The sequence below is a fragment of the Rutidosis leptorrhynchoides genome, chromosome 3 (assembly GCF_046630445.1).
Source record: "Rutidosis leptorrhynchoides isolate AG116_Rl617_1_P2 chromosome 3, CSIRO_AGI_Rlap_v1, whole genome shotgun sequence".
NCBI classification, from domain to species: Eukaryota; Viridiplantae; Streptophyta; class Magnoliopsida; order Asterales; family Asteraceae; genus Rutidosis; species Rutidosis leptorrhynchoides.
Window position 1 is genome coordinate 282034821 of NC_092335.1, and position 19387 is coordinate 282054207.

The window sequence follows — 19387 nt, forward strand, 5'->3', positions numbered from 1 at the left end:
AAAATCGAATATGCCCCTTTTTATTAAGTCTGGTAATCTAAGAATTAGGGAACAGACACCCTAATTGACGCGAATCCTAAAGATAGATCTATTGGGCTTAACAAACCCCATCCAAAGTACCGGATGCTTTAGTACTTCGAAATTTATATCATATCCGAAGGGTGTCCCGGAATGATGGGGATATTCTTATATATGCATCTTGTTAATGTCGGTTACCAGGTGTTCACCATATGAATGATTTTTATCTCTATGTATGGGATGTGTATTGAAATATGAAATCTTGTGGTCTATTGTTACGATTTGATATATATAGGTTAAACCTATAACTCACCAACATTTTTGTTGACGTTTAAAGCATGTTTATTCTCAGGTGAATATTAAGAGCTTCCGCTGTTGCATACTAAAATAAGGACAAGATTTGGAGTCCATGTTTGTATGATATTGTGTAAAAACTGCATTCAAGAAACTGATTTCGATGTAACATATTTGTATTGTAAACCATTATGTAATGGTCGTGTGTAAACAGGATATTTTAGATTATCATTATTTGATAATCTACGTAAAGCTTTTTAAACCTTTATTTATGAAATAAAGGTTATGGTTTGTTTTAAAAATGAATGCAGTCTTTGAAAAACGTCTCATATAGAGGTCAAAACCTCGCAACAAAATCAATTAATATGGAACGTTTTTAATCAATAAGAACGGGACATTTCAGTTGGTATCCGAGCGTTGGTCTTAGAGAACCAGAATTTTACATTAGTGTGTCTTATCGAGTTTGTTAGGATGCATTAGTAAGTCTGGACTTCGACCGTGTTTACTTGAAAAATGATTGCTTAACAAATTTTGTTGGAAACTATATATTTTTAACATGTGAATATTATGTGATATATTAATCTCTTAACGCGTTTGATATTATGTGATAGATGTCTACCTCTAGAACAAGTCCCATTGACTCACCTAATAATAATAATGAAGAGTCAAATGTAAATTGGAATGATTCGTGGACTGATTCACAAGTTCCCGAAGAGGAACCGGAAGAAGAGTCGGAACCGGAAGAAGAATCGGAACCGGAAGAAGAATCGGAACCAGATGAAGAAATAGAACCGGCGGGGGAAATAATAAAACGGTTAAGTAAAAGAAAATCCTCAACCAACCGACCAAGGTTAATTATGGTCAATGGTGTTTCCGCCAAGGAAGCAAAATATTGGGAGGATTACCAATTCTCCGATGAATCGGATTCCGACGAGAATTCCGATGATGTTATAGAAATTACCCCAACTGAATTTAAAAAGGCAAAAGAAAATAATAAGGGAAAGGGCATAAAAATAGAGAAATCTAATTCCAACCCCGATGAACTTTATATGTATCGTCAACCCCCGAAGTCCTTAAGTTGTAACAATGACCCGGGAACCTCTAAACCACCAGGTTTTTGTAAACCAATGTGGAAAATTACGGCTCGTATTAGGGGAACATCACATATCCCTAGAAACTTGGCAAAACGAACCAAAACCGAAGAAGAAGAAACAAGCGAGTCGGAATAAGATAGTTGTATTCGTGTGGTGTAATATATGTAATATAGTGTGCTTATGCTTTATGATATATGTAAAAATTGCTTGTATTAAATAAGTATTTTTTTTATGAAGCTAACTCTTGTCTATTTTACAGTATAAAAACACAAAATGGATAGACAACCCAATATTTTAAGAGACCTACCCGGAGACATGATTGATGAAATCTTGTCTAGAGTCGGTCAGAATTCTTCGACACAACTATTTAAGGCGAGATCAGTTTGTAAGATATTCGAAGAACGTTCCAAGAATGCCTTGGTTTATAAAAGGCTTTCGTTCGGAAGATGGGGGATATCACATTGGGAAATCCATAAGTTACGATGTGTTTACTTTGACGCATATATTGCGGGGAACCCAAATGCTATTTTACGCAACGGGTTAAGAAATTATTTTGACTCAGTATATTCGAATATAGGACTTCGTGATTTAGAAAAAGCGGCTAACATGCAACATAAAGAAGCATGTTATGCTTACAGGTTAGTAATGTTCGCTTCTCACCAAAGTGAGAACAAGAACATCGGGCTACAACTATTAAACAAAACGTTCCCACAAGTAATGGAGTCGGTAATTGGGATAAGAAATGAGGTTTTTAGGTTATTACGAGACTGTTGGTCATTACGTAACCCTCGTCCCTTTGAGGACGTTACAACATGCTGTCTTATCAACGGCCATAACGGTTATGTTCCACAAGACCAAGGATGGGAAGTAGTCCTAGTAAAACCAGAATGCATGACTTGTTTCTGGACGTATGAATTACGTGTATTTATTGCCTTTGCTGAACGACTTGTGTACTAGCTAGAATTATCTTCACAACTATCTTGTATCAAAGTTATTGTGTGCTATATTTCATGCTTTATGTAAAATAAGCGGTATTGTAAGTTTGTAAAATATTGTATAAAAGTTTGAACGTGAAATATTATTACAATCAGTTTTTCATATAGAATTGTAGTAGTTGAATTGTATATTAGCTACTAAGTATGAACTTAACGGGTAGGTACTACCCGAATTTAAACTTATAAAATGCTAATATGAAGAAAAAGCTTTTATAAATGAGTTCATATTATGCTACGAAATACTATTAACTACTCTTAATATTCTGTATGATTAACTTGTTCCATTTGACTATTTTGAAGGAAATGGCACCGACTACTCGACACACCGTGAATATGAATGAAGAGGAATTCCGTACTTTTCTAGCTTCAAACATAGCCGCGGTACAGGCTGCGCTACATACCAACAATAACCTTGGATCTGGCAGTACAGGAAATCGTGTAGGATGCACCTACAAAGAATTCACTGCCTGCAAACCTTTGGAATTTGATGGAACCGAAGGACCGATCGGATTGAAACGGTGGACCGAGAAGGTCGAATCGGTGTTTGCCATAAGTAAGTGTACTGAAGAGGACAAAGTGAAGTACGCTACGCATACCTTCACAGGTTCTGCGTTAACATGGTGGAATACCTATCTAGAGCAAGTGGGACAAGATGATGCGTACGCACTACCGTGGTCAGCATTCAAGCACTTGATGAAAGAGAAGTACCGTCCCAGAACCGAAGTCAATAAGCTCAAGACAGGACTTAGAGGGTTACGAACCCAAGGATTTGATATTACCACGTACGAAAGACGATTCACAGAATTGTGCCTATTGTGTCCGGGAGCATTCGAAGATGAGGAAGAGAAGATCGACGCGTTTGTGAAAGGATTACCGGAAAGAATCCAAGAAGATATAAGTTCACACGAGCCCGCCTCCATACAACAGGCATGTAGAATGGCTCACAAACTAGTGAACCAGATTGAAGAAAGAATTAAAGAACAGACTGCTGAAGAGGCCAATGTGAAGCAAGTCAAAAGAAAGTGGGAGGAAAACGGTGATAAGAATCACCAATACAACAACAACAGCAATTACAACAATAATCGCAACAATTATCCCAACAATCGCAACATCAATCGCAACTACAACAAACGGCCCAACAACAACAACAACAACAACAACAGCAACTACAACAATCATCCCAACAACAATAATAACCGCAACAACAACAACAATCAGAAGCAGCTATGCCAAAGGTGTGAAAAGTATCACTCGGGGTTCTGCACCAAATTTTGCAACAAGTGTAAAAGAAATGGTCATAGCGCAGCGAAGTGTGAGGTCTACGGACCAGGGGTTAATAGAACGAAAGGAACAAATGGTGTCGGAACGAGTAATGGCGGAGCAAGTAGTGTCGGAGCAAGTTATGCCAATGTAGTTTGTTATAAATGTGGAAAACCGGGCCACATTATTAGAAATTGCCCGAACCAGGAGAACACGAATGGACAAGGCCGCGGAAGAGTTTTCAATATTAATGCGGCAGAGGCACAGGAAGACCCGGAGCTTGTTACGGGTACGTTTCTTATTGACAATAAATCTGCTTACGTTTTATTTGATTCGGGTGCGGATAGAAGCTATATGAGTAGAGATTTTTGTGCTAAATTAAGTTGTCCATTGACGCCTTTGGATAGTAAATTTTTACTCGAATTAGCAAATGGTAAATTAATTTCAGCAGATAATATATATCGGAATCGAGAAATTAAACTGGTTAGTGAAACATTTAAGATTGACTTGATACCAGTAGAGTTAGGGAGTTTTGATGTGATAATCGGTATGGACTGGTTGAAAGAAGTGAAAGCAGAGATTGTTTGCTACAAAAATGCAATTCGCATTATACGAGAAAAAGGAAAACCCTTAATGGTGTACGGAGAAAAGGGCAACACGAAGCTACATCTTATTAGTAATTTGAAGGCACAAAAACTAATAAGAAAAGGTTGCTATGCTGTTCTAGCACATGTCGAGAAAGTACAAACTGAAGAAAAGAGCATCAATGATGTTCCCGTCGCAAAAGAATTTCCCGATGTATTTCCGAAAGAATTACCGGGATTACCCCCACATCGATCCGTTGAATTTCAAATAGATCTTGTACCAGGAGCTGCACCAATAGCTCGTGCTCCTTACAGACTCGCACCCAGTGAGATGAAAGAACTGCAAAGCCAATTACAAGAACTTTTAGAGCATGGTTTCATTCGACCAAGCACGTCACCGTGGGGAGCTCCTGTTTTGTTTGTCAAGAAGAAAGATGGTACATTCAGGTTGTGTATCGACTACCAAGAGTTGAACAAACTTACCATCAAGAACCGCTACCCACTACCGAGAATCGACGACTTATTTGATCAACTACAAGGCTCATTTGTTTATTCAAAGATTGACTTACGTTCCGGGTATCATCAAATGCGGGTGAAAGAAGATGATATTCCAAAGACTGCTTTCAGAACACGTTACAGTCATTACGAGTTTATGGTCATGCCATTTGGTTTAACTAATGCACCAGCTGTGTTCATGGACCTTATGAACCGAGTGTGTGGACCATACCTTGACAAGTTTGTCATTGTTTTCATTGATGACATACTTATTTACTCAAAGAATGACCAAGAACACGGTGAACATTTGAGAAAGGTGTTAGAAGTATTGAGGAAGGAAGAATTGTACGCTAAGTTTTCAAAGTGTGCATTTTGGTTGGAAGAAGTTCAATTCCTCGGTCACATAGTGAACAAAAAAGGTATTAAGGTGGATCCGGCAAAGATAGAAACTGTTGAAAAGTGGGAAACCCCGAAAACTCCGAAACACATACGCCAGTTTTTAGGACTAGCTGGTTATTACAGAAGGTTCATCCTACTTTTCCAGAATAGCAAAACCCTTGACTGCATTAACGCATAAAGGGAAGAAATTTGAATGGAATGATGAACAAGAGAAAGCGTTTCAGTTATTGAAGAAAAAGCTAACTACGGCACCTATATTGTCATTGCCTGAAGGGAATGATGATTTTGTGATTTATTGTGACGCATCAAAGCAAGGTCTCGGTTGTGTATTAATGCAACGAACGAAGGTGATTGCTTATGCGTCTAGACAATTGAAGATTCACGAACAAAATTATACGACGCATGATTTGGAATTAGGCGCGGTAGTGTTTGCATTAAAGACTTGGAGGCACTACTTATATGGGGTCAAAAGTATTATATATACCGACCACAAAAGTCTTCAACACATATTTAATCAGAAACAACTGAATATGAGGCAGCGTAGGTGGATTGAATTGTTGAATGATTACGACTTTGAGATTCGTTACCACCCGAGGAAGGAAAATGTGGTAGCCGATGCCTTGAGCAGGAAGGACAGAGAACCCATTCGAGTAAAATCTATGAATATAATGATTCATAATAACCTTACTACTCAAATAAAGGAGGCGCAACAAGGAGTTTTAAAAGAGGGAAATTTAAAGGATGAAATACCCAAAGGATCGGAGAAGCATCTTAATATTCGGGAAGACGGAACCCGGTATAGGGCTGAAAGGATTTGGGTACCAAAATTTGGAGATATGAGAGAAATGGTACTTAGAGAAGCTCATAAAACCAGATACTCAATACATCCTGGAACGGGGAAGATGTACAAGGATCTCAAGAAACATTTTTGGTGGCCGGGTATGAAAGCCGATGTTGCTAAATACGTAGGAGAATGTTTGACATGTTCTAAGGTCAAAGCTGAGCATCAGAAACCATCAGGTCTACTTCAACAACCCGAAATCCCAGAATGGAAATGGGAAAATATTACCATGGATTTCATCACTAAATTGCCAAGGACTGCAAGTGGTTTTGATACTATTTGGGTAATAGTTGATCGTCTCACTAAATCAGCACACTTCCTGCCAATAAGAGAAGATGACAAGATGGAGAAGTTAGCACGACTGTATTTGAACGAAGTCGTCTCCAGACATGGAATACCAATCTCTATTATCTCTGATTGGGATGGCAGATTTATTTCAAGATTCTGGCAGACATTACAGCAAGCATTAGGAACTCGTCTAGACATGAGTACTGCCTATCATCCACAAACTGATGGGCAGAGCGAAAGGATGATACAAACGCTTGAAGACATGCTACGAGCATGTGTTATTGATTTCGGAAACAGTTGGGATCGACATCTACCGTTAGCAGAATTTTCCTACAACAACAGCTACCATTCAAGCATTGAGATGGCGCCGTTTGAAGCACTTTATGGTAGAAAGTGCAGGTCTCCGATTTGTTGGAGTGAAGTGGGGGATAGACAGATTACGGGTCCGGAGATTATACAAGAAACTACCGAGAAGATCATCCAAATTCAACAACGGTTGAAAACCGCCCAAAGTCGACAAAAGAGCTACGCTGACATTAAAAGAAAAGATATAGAATTTGAAATTGGAGAGATGGTCATGCTTAAAGTTGCACCTTGGAAAGGCGTTGTTCGATTTGGTAAACGAGGGAAATTAAATCCAAGGTATATTGGACCATTCAAGATTATTGATCGTGTCGGACCAGTAGCTTACCGACTTGAGTTACCTCAACAACTCGCGGCTGTACATAACACTTTCCACGTCTCGAATTTAAAGAAATGTTTTGCTAAAGAAGATCTCACTATTCCGTTAGATGAAATCCAAATCAACGAAAAACTTCAATTCATCGAAGAACCCGTCGAAATAATGGATCGTGAGGTTAAAAGACTTAAGCAAAACAAGATACCAATTGTTAAGGTTCAATGGAATGCTCGTAGAGGACCCGAGTTCACCTGGGAGCGTGAAGATCAGATGAAGAAGAAATACCCGCATCTATTTCCAGAAGATTCGTCAACACCTTCAACAGCTTAAAATTTCGGGACGAAATTTATTTAACGGGTAGGTACTGTAGTGACCCGAACTTTTCCATGTTTATATATATTAATTGAGATTGATATTTACATGATTAAATGTTTCCAACATGTTAAGCAATCAAACTTGTTAAGACTTGATTAATTGAAATAGGTTTCATATAGACAATTGACCACCCAAGTTGACCGGTGATTCACGAACGTTAAAACTTGTAAAAACTATATGATGACATATATATGGTTATATATATAGTTAACATTATATTATGATAATTAAACATATCATTAAGTATATTAACAATGAACTACATATGTAAAAACAAGACTACTAACTTAATGATTTTGAAACGAGACATATATGTAACGATTATCGTTGTAACGACATTTAATGTATATATATCATATTAAGAGATATTCGTACATCATAATATCATGATAATATAATAATTTAAAATCTCTTTTTATATTATAAACATTGGGTTAACAACATTTAACAAGATCGTTAACCTAAAGGTTTCAAAACAACATTTACATGTAACGACTAACGATGACTTAACGACTCAGTTAAAATGTATATACATGTAGTGTTTTAATATGTATTTATACACTTTTGAAAGACTTCAATACACTTATCAAAATACTTCTACTTAACAAAAATGCTTACAATTACATCCTCGTTCAGTTTCATCAACAATTCTACTCGTATGCACCCGTATTCGTACTCGTACAATACACAGCTTTTAGATGTATGTACTATTGGTATATACACTCCAATGATAAGCTCTTAGCAGCCCATGTGAGTCACCTAACACATGTGGGAACTATCATTTGGCAACTAGCATGAAATATCTCATAAAATTACAAAAATATGAGTAATCATTCATGACTTATTTACATGAAAACAAAATTACATATCCTTTATATCTAATCCATACACCAACGACCAAAAACACCTACAAACACTTTCATTCTTCAATTTTCTTCATCTAATTGATCTCTCTCAAGTTCTATCTTCAAGTTCTAAGTGTTCTTCATAAATTCCAAAAGTTCTAGTTTCATAAAATCAAGAATACTTTCAAGTTTGCTAGCTCACTTCCAATCTTGTAAGGTGATCATCCAACCTCAAGAAATCTTTGTTTCTTACAGTAGGTTATCATTCTAATACAAGGTAATAATCATATTCAAACTTTGGTTCAATTTCTATAACTATAACAATCTTATTTCAAGTGATGATCTTACTTGAACTTGTTTTCGTGTCATGATTCTGCTTCAAGAACTTCGAGCCATCCAAGGATCCATTGAAGCTAGATCCATTTTTCTCTTTTCCAGTAAGTTTATCCAAGGAACTTAAGGTAGTAATGATGTTCATAACATCATTCGATTCATACATATAAAGCTATCTTATTCGAAGGTTTAAACTTGTAATCACTAGAACATAGTTTAGTTAATTCTAAACTTGTTCGCAAACAAAAGTTAATCCTTCTAACTTGACTTTTAAAATCAACTAAACACATGTTCTATATCTATATGATATGCTAACTTAATGATTTAAAACCTGGAAACACGAAAAACACCGTAAAACCGGATTTACGCCGTCGTAGTAACACCGCGGGCTGTTTTGGGTTAGTTAATTAAAAACTATGATAAACTTTGATTTAAAAGTTGTTATTCTGAGAAAATGATTTTTATTATGAACATGAAACTATATCCAAAAATTATGGTTAAACTCAAAGTGGAAGTATGTTTTCTAAAATGGTCATCTAGACGTCGTTCTTTCGACTGAAATGACTACCTTTACAAAAACGACTTGTAACTTATTTTTCCGACTATAAACCTATACTTTTTCTGTTTAGATTCATAAAATAGAGTTCAATATGAAACCATAGCAATTTGATTCACTCAAAACGGATTTAAAATGAAGAAGTTATGGGTAAAACAAGATTGGATAATTTTTCTCATTTTAGCTACGTGAAAATTGGTAACAAATCTATTCCAACCATAACTTAATCAACTTATATTGTATATTATGTAATCTTGAGATACCATAGACACGTATACAATGTTTCGACCTATCATGTCGACACATCTATATATATTTCGGAACAACCATAGACACTCTATATGTGAATGTTGGAGTTAGCTATACAGGGTTGAGGTTGATTCCAAAATATATATAGTTTGAGTTGTGATCAATACTGAGATACGTATACACTGGGTCGTGGATTGATTCAAGATAATATTTATCGATTTATTTCTGTACATCTAACTGTGGACAACTAGTTGTAGGTTACTAACGAGGACAGCTGACTTAATAAACTTAAAACATCAAAATATATTAAAAGTGTTGTAAATATATTTTAAACATACTTTGATATATATGTATATATTGTTATAGGTTCGTGAATCAACCAGTGGCCAAGTCTTACTTCCCGACGAAGTAAAAATCTGTAAAAGTGAGTTATAGTCCCACTTTTAAAATCTAATATTTTTGGGATGAGAATACATGCAGGTTTTATAAATGATTTACAAAATAGACACAAGTACGTGAAACTACATTCTATGGTTGAATTATCAAAATCGAATATGCCCCTTTTTATTAAGTCTGGTAATCTAAGAATTAGGGAACAGACACCCTAATTGACGCGAATCCTAAAGATAGATCTATTGGGCTTAACAAACCCCATCCAAAGTACCGGATGCTTTAGTACTTCGAAATTTATATCATATCCGAAGGGTGTCCCGGAATGATGGGGATATTCTTATATATGCATCTTGTTAATGTCGGTTACCAGGTGTTCACCATATGAATGATTTTTATCTCTATGTATGGGATGTGTATTGAAATATGAAATCTTGTGGTCTATTGTTACGATTTGATATATATAGGTTAAACCTATAACTCACCAACATTTTTGTTGACGTTTAAAGCATGTTTATTCTCAGGTGAATATTAAGAGCTTCCGCTGTTGCATACTAAAATAAGGACAAGATTTGGAGTCCATGTTTGTATGATATTGTGTAAAAACTGCATTCAAGAAACTGATTTCGATGTAACATATTTGTATTGTAAACCATTATGTAATGGTCGTGTGTAAACAGGATATTTTAGATTATCATTATTTGATAATCTACGTAAAGCTTTTTAAACCTTTATTTATGAAATAAAGGTTATGGTTTGTTTTAAAAATGAATGCAGTCTTTGAAAAACGTCTCATATAGAGGTCAAAACCTCGCAACGAAATCAATTAATATGGAACGTTTTTAATCAATAAGAACGGGACATTTCATGCGCGAAGTCCAATACCAATCATGGATTGTGAATCCAGTATTGGTGAAAAACCTGATGGTTCTTGGAGAATGTGTATTGATTACAAAGATCTGAATAAAGCGTGCCCCAAGGATAACTATCCGCTTCCAGAAATTGATCTGAAAGTGGAATCTTTACATGCTTTCCCATATAAATGTTTTTTGGACGCGGCAAGAGGATATCATCAGATTCCTATGGCACAAGAAGACGCAGATAAAACCGCGTTTCATACGGGCAAAGGCATATATTGCTATATCATGATGCCTTTTGGTTTAATCAATGCATGTGCGACATATCAACGGTTGATTGACACCGCGTTTGATAAGCAAATAGGGCGTAATCTTGAAGCTTATGTAGATGATTTAGTTATCAAAAGTGCGACACAAGAGCGAATCATTGAAGATATGCGCGAAACATTTGACAGACTGCGAAAAATAAACATGAAGCTTAATCCGCTAAAATGTAGTTTTGGTGAAACTGAAGGAAAATTTTTGGGATATCTTGTTACAGAACAAGGTATTCAAGCTAATCCAAAAAAGATCGCGGCTATACTCAATTCCTAAATTCAAAAGATTTATGAAAATGCTTAACCCTGTTTTGATCCTTGTTCTTATTCTAACTATCGCAATGATCGTTCTTCTTTTCCAACTCCCACCTGAAGAATCTGTTTATTTCTATTATGCTCTAGGGATTATTGTATTCATAATCCTCCCTTGTCTTTATATTAATATACGCACTGATATCCACAATTTGTAATTTCGGTGTTGTTGTTGGGCTTTATATTTTCCCTTATATATCGGAGCTTCATGTTCTTCTTTTCTCTTCCCAACTTTAAATCAAGCGAATAATGGTCCAGAATTCGTAGGTATAGAATTTCGAATAAATTTAATGTTCTAAACAAGAAAGAACGTAATAGCACGATTTGATTTGTCAAATTACCAGAATCACTGAGAATAGAACTATCAAGAATATATTTTCTTGATATGTTCAGAAATTAAGCCGAATGAAAGAGTTATGTAACATGACACATGATGATATTATAGTCTGTGAATCATCACATTCCATTAGAGACTCAGCATGACTTACTATAATATAATCACGTTGATCAAGTGTCATTATATTATACTAACTCATGCATTAGTTCCCAACATTACTTCAATAACATTCATATTCTAAACTCGAAAATTTATAGAATATAGAAACTAACAGTTTCTATATGATGTAATACTGATTGCACGAAGAGATTAATGATTTCAGATAAGAATAGTTATGAAAATATCTTCAGAAATATGGAGGATATTTATAATGAAAGATACGATAATATCTTTGAATATCTAAGATTAAAGGATGTTAGAAACTATTATCTGTAAGGGTTTAGAGTAAGGAGCAAGATATTCACTAAAGATTTCAACGGATCCAGAATTACCTGAATTCTTTGAATATAGGGTTTGGTCCTTGTATTTGTCCTTGGTCTCCTTCATGGGTAGCTCAATCTGTTTTTCAATACCCAATTTTCTATCGATCGTTCCTACCACTCCTTTCTTTATCATCAAACTTTTGGTCGTTTAGACCATCTACCATTTTTCTGTTTCCTCTGCATTTAATGCTATGATATCTGAATCATCGGTTATTAATCCGAGGTGGTTTCAGGAAAATTGTGTTTTTAGATGATTAAACGCTGATGGTAATATGGTGGAATATGAAAGGTTCCCAGGTAACAATAAAAGAGCACGCGTATATATCAACGTTATAATAAGGTTGTTTCGTACGAAAAGTCGGAGTTGTCTTGCTGGAGCTGTGACAAAACTAGCTATCTCGAACAGCAAATTCAAAGTTATTTTCGGTAATAATAACGCTAAAGGAATTAGCACAGCGACGTGTTAAACGTTTACTCAGGTTCTGAGTGTTTTCAGGTGCATAACTATATGCATCAATCTTTTCTCCTGTAAATGAAGTGCGGTTGGTTCATCCTCTCGATTGAGGTGTTTTCAAGATTCATGAAAGGTTTGATCGCAGATTGTAATCGTCAAGATACAAATGAGATTTAGATGAAATCTAGTGGCAAACTTGAAGAATTGTTTAGTTTCATATATTATAATCAATATTTTAATTCATTTTAATTGTCCAATGTTATTAGTCCACGGTCGATAGTCCACAGTTAATAGTCTAATAATTTATATATAGTTTAATATATAATATTCGAATTAATTAATAAATATCGTGACCCGTGTACATGTCTCAGACTCGATCACAACTCAAAGTATATATATTATTTGAGAATCAACCTCAACTCTGTATAGGGAACTCAATCATTACTGCATATAGAGTGTCTATGGTGATTCCAAATAATATATATAGATGCGTTGATATGATATGTCAAAACCTTGTATACGTGTCCCGATATTTAAAGTGCGTAAAATAAATAACAGAAATTAAATAACGATAAATAAAGTGCGTAAAGTAAATAACAGAAATTAAATGACGATAAATAAAATTGCAAGAATGTAAATTGCGATAAATAAATTGCGATAAATAAATAGTAATACGGAATTAACAGTTAGCTAGGAACAGTTAGCGTGGATTCTTAATAGAATTTCATATTGTTAATTAATCTGTTTCTAATCAATTTTTATTGTGTCCATTATTTCTTCATTATGCCACTTGTTGGATTCTGATAGGTCAAAATCCAAATATGTAATTGGATGAATATGGTTATTCTGTGGTGAACGGATTTGTATATCGATGGGTGTCTCGAACAGGTTCGCCGGTAAACATTTCAGGTTCATTGTCAAGAGGTGAATTCGGTTGGTGGAAGGGATTGCCTTCTGCTCATTTCCATTAATTAAGTCGACTACGAACCCATCAGATGAATTGATAATGGCTGATTGGTTGATTCATGCCGATGACGCTGTTTTTGGAGCTTAGGTGAACATCTATGTCGGAATAGCTGTCGGAATAACTATCGGAATAGCTATCGGAATCTGAGGGACTCGAACTGGTTGTAGTATTCATCTCGTACGATCAGATGAAGGATTTTCGATAAGAAATAGATTATAGGATGTAGATTAGTGCCCTGCAATACATAATTTACATACGCATATATAATACTAAAATCCCATAAGTTATGGAGGAATCTATGGAAGCTGTCAGGCAAAGGTAACAATAACATATACGCTAAGATATGAAATAGCAGATATGCTAAGATATGAATTTTGTCTATACACTAATCATGCAATCAATGCAATAAGATGTGTCTAGACTAGAAATGATAAGCAGGTAATTTCCTAAGGATAATAAGTAGATGATTTCCGACTAGAAATGATAAGCAAAATTTTTGACATGCAGACACGGTCGAAGTCCAGACTCACTAATGCATCCTAATGACTTATCGGTTATACACACTAATGCAGACCTGGTTCGCTAAGACCACCGCTCTGATACCAACTGAAAGGACCCGTCCTAATCCATCCAGACGAAGTCCATATCGATTATAAACGATTCACAACAGTTGATTACATTGCGAGGTTCTTGACCTCTATATGATACATTTTACAAACATTGCATTCGTTTTTGAAAAGACAATCTTTCTTTACATCGAAAGTTGACAACATGCATACCATTTCGTAATATATCTTACTATAATTGACTTAATAATAATCTTGGTGAACTCAATGACTCGAATGCAACATCTTTTGAAATATGTCATGAATGACTCCAAGTAATATCTCTAAGATGAGCAAATGCACAGCGGAAGATTTCTTGCATACCTGAGAATAAACATGCTTTCAAGTGTCAACCAAAAGGTTGGTGAGTTCATTAGTTTAACATAAATAATCATTTCATAATTTTAATAGACCACAAGATTTCATAATTTCCATTTCTCATAAACATACGTCCCATGCATAAAGACAAAAATATCATTCATATGGATTGAACACCTGGTAACCGACATTCACAATATGCATATAAGAATATTCCCATCATTCCGGGATCCTCCTTCGGACATGATATAAATTTCGAAGTACTAAATGATGCGGGTGAGCTGGGCAATGTAACCAGCAACACAGCCAGCTCGAGCTCAAAAGATGTTACACCCGAATCAGGCCAAGCAATGGTCGTGTTGCCATCTATTTCATATCATCTAAGTGTTTTTGGAGCTGGTTCAAGAAGCTCAGGGGTGACCCTACTTCAGTCCTTAAACTGAAGTAGTTATGTTTTCATGAATAAAGTTTTTGATAGTTGAAGGCAAGCCAGCAATTAAGAAGAACCAGCTAGCCGGACCAGCAAATGAGCTTAGTTCAGCTAGTAAAGCTTTAATTCACTCAGCCGGGTAACCAGCAAATCGAGCCAGCAAAGTTATACTTAGACAAACCAGCTAGTTCAACCAGCTGAAGAATTTTAAGCTCAACCAGCACACGAAACTTAGTTCAACCAGTAGGCAACGTTGTTTTTCTTTAAGGGGCCAACTTGCTGATACAATTCAAAGTTTACTTATGCTTTTCAATAAACCGGTCAGGTCATGTGCTTAACATGTGTGTGGCTGTTCTAGAAGAATGTTAGCTGTCCAAGGAAGATTCTTATCTGGCATTAGATGCTTTTATCATGGGAAGGAGCACTAACAAGTGGCAGACTTTTTGCAGATTGTGTCCTTTATTCTTATTGGCTAATTTGTAATTGTTTGTCCTTTTTGTCTCCATTTCCTTTTTATATTTTTGTCTTATCTAGAAAGTAGCTGTTAAGCTTCTACTATAAATAGAGAGTTCTTGTAATTGTAAAACTTGGTTGATGATTGAATGAAAAGTTTGATAGAGCTTATCTATTTACAAAATCTCTGTGTCTTTACGAATCTTTGATTCCGGTGGCTAAGAGTGGTTTCTTTATCAGTGTTTGTGGTGTTACTTTATCAAACATTGTGGTGAAATCCAAATTTTCATATCTGATATTATAGTTGTGGTGGAATCTTTATCAGCTGTAGTTGAAGATTTGGAGTGTTTCTAGATCCCTAATTGTGGTGGTATCTTTATCAATTAAGGGTTTAGATTCTCTATCCTTGTGTTCTTATTTTAGAGTTTTATACTCTGTTTTTGGGGCTGTTACTGTTACAAATTTGGGGGTTTGTGTTCAGATCTGTTTAAGTGAAGAAAGCTTGTTCTAAATTGCGTTTTTAAAGTCATAATCACGCATCAAAGTGGTATCAGAGCTTAGGTTGTTCAAATCGAAGCTTTTTTATCATTTTTATTGTTGTTTCAGTTCATACTCTGTTTTAGAGCTGTTAAGCTTTATTTCATATCTGGGTTTCTATTTGTTGCTAAAGGTCTATTTCAGATCTGATAGTTGAAATGGCTGATATTCCAAGAAATATGACTCTTGAAGAAGCTCATAATCTTAGAAGAGATAGAGCTATTGAAGCTCTACAACATCAGATGGAAAGAATGGTTAACTTGTTGGAAGATGGTGTTCCAAGAAGAAATAGAATTAGATCTGAAAATGGAGATACAACTATTGTGTCTTCTAGTACTGAATCTGAGGATGGTAGCCAATCTACTGATGGATCTCATGCTTCTTCACAAAGAAGAAGAAGGCATAGGAAAAAGGCTGATGATTTGAAAGATATCAAGATAGACCCACCTGATTTTGAAGGATCCTCTAATCCTGAAGATTACTTTGAATGGGTTCAGGCCATGGATAGAATTATGGAGGTTAAAGGCTATGATGATAAAAAGGCCTTTAAAGTTGCTGTAATCAGATTAAAGAAGTATGCTTCAATGTGGTATGATAATCTAAAAAAAGAAAGGCAATATGAAGGGAAGAAAACAATCAAAACCTGGTCCAAGTTAAAAGAGTGTATGCAAAAGAGGTTTGTTCCTCAAGCTTACAAGCAAGAGCTGTATATCCAGATGAATACACTCAAGCAAGGCAGCATGAATGTTGTTGATTACATCAGAGAGTTTGAGCAGCTCAAGATTCGTACAAATGTTAAAGAAGCTGAAGAACACACTATAGCAAGATTCGTTGGGGGCTTAAATGCTTCTATTGCTGATCAAGTTGAAATGCAGCCTCTATGGACTTTTGAGAGTGCTTGCAAGCTGGCTATTCAAGTAGAGAAACAAGCAAAAAAGAAAATTAATTTTAAGTCTTATTCCAAGCCAGCTGTGCTGCCTATGAAGGGTCAATCATCTATGCTGCCTAGGCATAACGAGGCAGCATCCAAAGTATCTAAAGGCAAAGAGCAGGTTGTTGCTGGTCCTAAAGATGATAGGAGAAAATGCTTCAAGTGCCATGGATTTGGGCATTTTCAAGCTCAATGTCCTAACCAGCGTGCTCTTACACTAAGGGAGATTGAAGATTTGGAAGGGGGTTTTGAAACTGAACCAGCATATGATGAGTCTGATAGTGAAGAGTTTGTTGCTGCTGATATTGGAGAGTTTTTAGTGGTTCGAAGAGTAATGCACTCAGCTGAGACTATTGAAGATAAGAGCCAGCGAGAAAACATCTTTCATTCAAGATGCACAGTCAAGGGTAAAGTGTGCAGCCTGATTGTTGATGGAGGCAGCTGTGCAAACGCAGCATCTGATCACATGGTGGAAAAGCTTGAGCTGGTTACAAAGAAGCATCCTCATCCATACAAACTTCAATGGCTTAACCAAGGCAGTGAGGTAAAGGTTACTCGCCAAGTTACTGTTCCATTTTCTATTGGTACTGTTTATCAAGATGAGATTACTTGTGATGTTATTCCTATGGATGCTTGTCATTTGCTGCTTGGTAGACCTTGGTTATTTGATAAGTATGTCTATCATAATGGACACCAAAATACTTATTCAATGTATGTGAATGGACAGAAGATCACCCTCACTTCTTTAAAGCCTAGTGAAATACCTAGGGCTGATCCTACTGTTAAGAATGATAAAGCTTTATTTATGACTCAAGCTGAAGTTGATACTGAGTTAAAGGGTGGTACTGGTGCTTATCTATTGCTGATGGTTGAAAGTGATGAGTTGAACCAGCATGATGAAATACCAGCTAGGGTAAAGCCATTGTTATCCGAATTTACTGATGTGTTTCCTACTGAGTTACCTACTGGTTTACCACCAATCAGGGGTATTGAACATCAAATTGATCTTGTACCTGGATCTGTTCTTCCTAATAAAGCAGCTTATCGATGTTCCCCTCATGAAGCAAGAGAATTAGAAAAGCAAGTTAATGAGTTGGTTGCCAAGGGATATGTTAGAACCAGCATGAGTCCTTGTTCAGTACCAGCTTTGTTGGTTCCAAAGAAAGATGGTTCTATGAGAATGTGTGTAGACAGCAGAGCTATTAACAACATCACCATCAAATATAGGTATCCCATACCTAGATTAGATGATATGCTAGATGAGCTGCATGGTTCTTGTGTGTTTTCCAAAGTTGATCTTAGAAGTGGGTATCATCAGATTCGAATGAAAGAAGGAGATGAATGGAAGACAGCTTTCAAGATCAAAGGTGGATTATTCGAGTGGTTGGTTATGCCTTTTGGGTTGTCTAATGCACCCAGCACATTCATGAGGCTTATGAATGAAGTGCTCAGGCCGCTTATTGGTCAGTTTGTGGTTGTTTACTTTGATGACATCCTAGTGTACTCAAAAACCAAAGAAGAACACTTGGATCATCTGAGGAAAGTATTTGATCTATTAAGGCAGAATCAGTTATATGCAAAGCTGGAGAAGTGTGATTTCTTTGTCAGCAAAGTAGTGTTTCTTGGATATGTGGTTTCTGAAGAAGGCATTTCAATGGATCCATCTAAGGTGGAAGCAATCAGATCATGGCCTAGTCCTTCTACCATCACTGAAGTCAGAAGTTTTCATGGTTTAGCTTCATTTTATAGAAGATTTATCAAAGACTTCTCCACAATTGTTGCTCCAATTACTGATTGTATGAAGAAAGGGGTATTTGAATGGTCTAGTTCTGCCCAATCAGCATTTGAATCATTGAAAGAAAAGCTAAGTTCAGCACCTATACTTGCTTTACCTAATTTTGATATGCTATTTGAACTTGAATGTGATTCAAGTGGTGTTGGCATTGGAGCTGTGCTAGTGCAAGGAAAAAGACCAGTAGCTTATTTCAGTGAAAAGCTAAATGGGTCAAAGCTGAATTATAGCACTTATGATAAAGAGTTTTATGCCATCATTCGAGCTGTTGATCATTGGTCACATTATTTGAAGCCAAGGCAGTTTGTTCTCTTTTCTGATCATGAAGCATTAAAATACATTAATGGGCAGCACAAATTAAATCCAAGGCATGCAAAATGGGTTGAATTCTTGCAGATGTACTCCTTTGTGTCTAAACACAAGGCTGGTACTTCTAATGTTGTTGCTGATGCTCTTTGAAGAAGATATTCTTTGTTGTCAATTCTGGAAGCTAGAGTTCTTGGATTTTCATTTGTTAAGGAGTTATATGAAGCTGATCCAGACTTTGCTCCTATTTTGAACTGTTCTCCTGCTGAGTCCAAAAGGGATTATGTTGAGCAAGATGGTTTTCTATTCAAGGGCAGCAGATTGTGCATCCCAAAAGATTCAATCAGGGAGTTGCTGATTAGAGAAGCACATGGAGGTGGTTTAGCTGGTCATTTTGGGATTAACAAGACATTGGATATCCTAAGTGAACACTTCTACTGGCCATGTATGGATAAAGATGTCAAAGCTGTGATTAATCGTTGTGCTACCTGCTGTCAAGCTAAGTCAACTTTTCACCAGGGTTTATATACTCCTCTTCCTGTTCCCAACCAGCCATGGGAAGATTTGAGCATGGATTTCATTGTTGCTTTACCA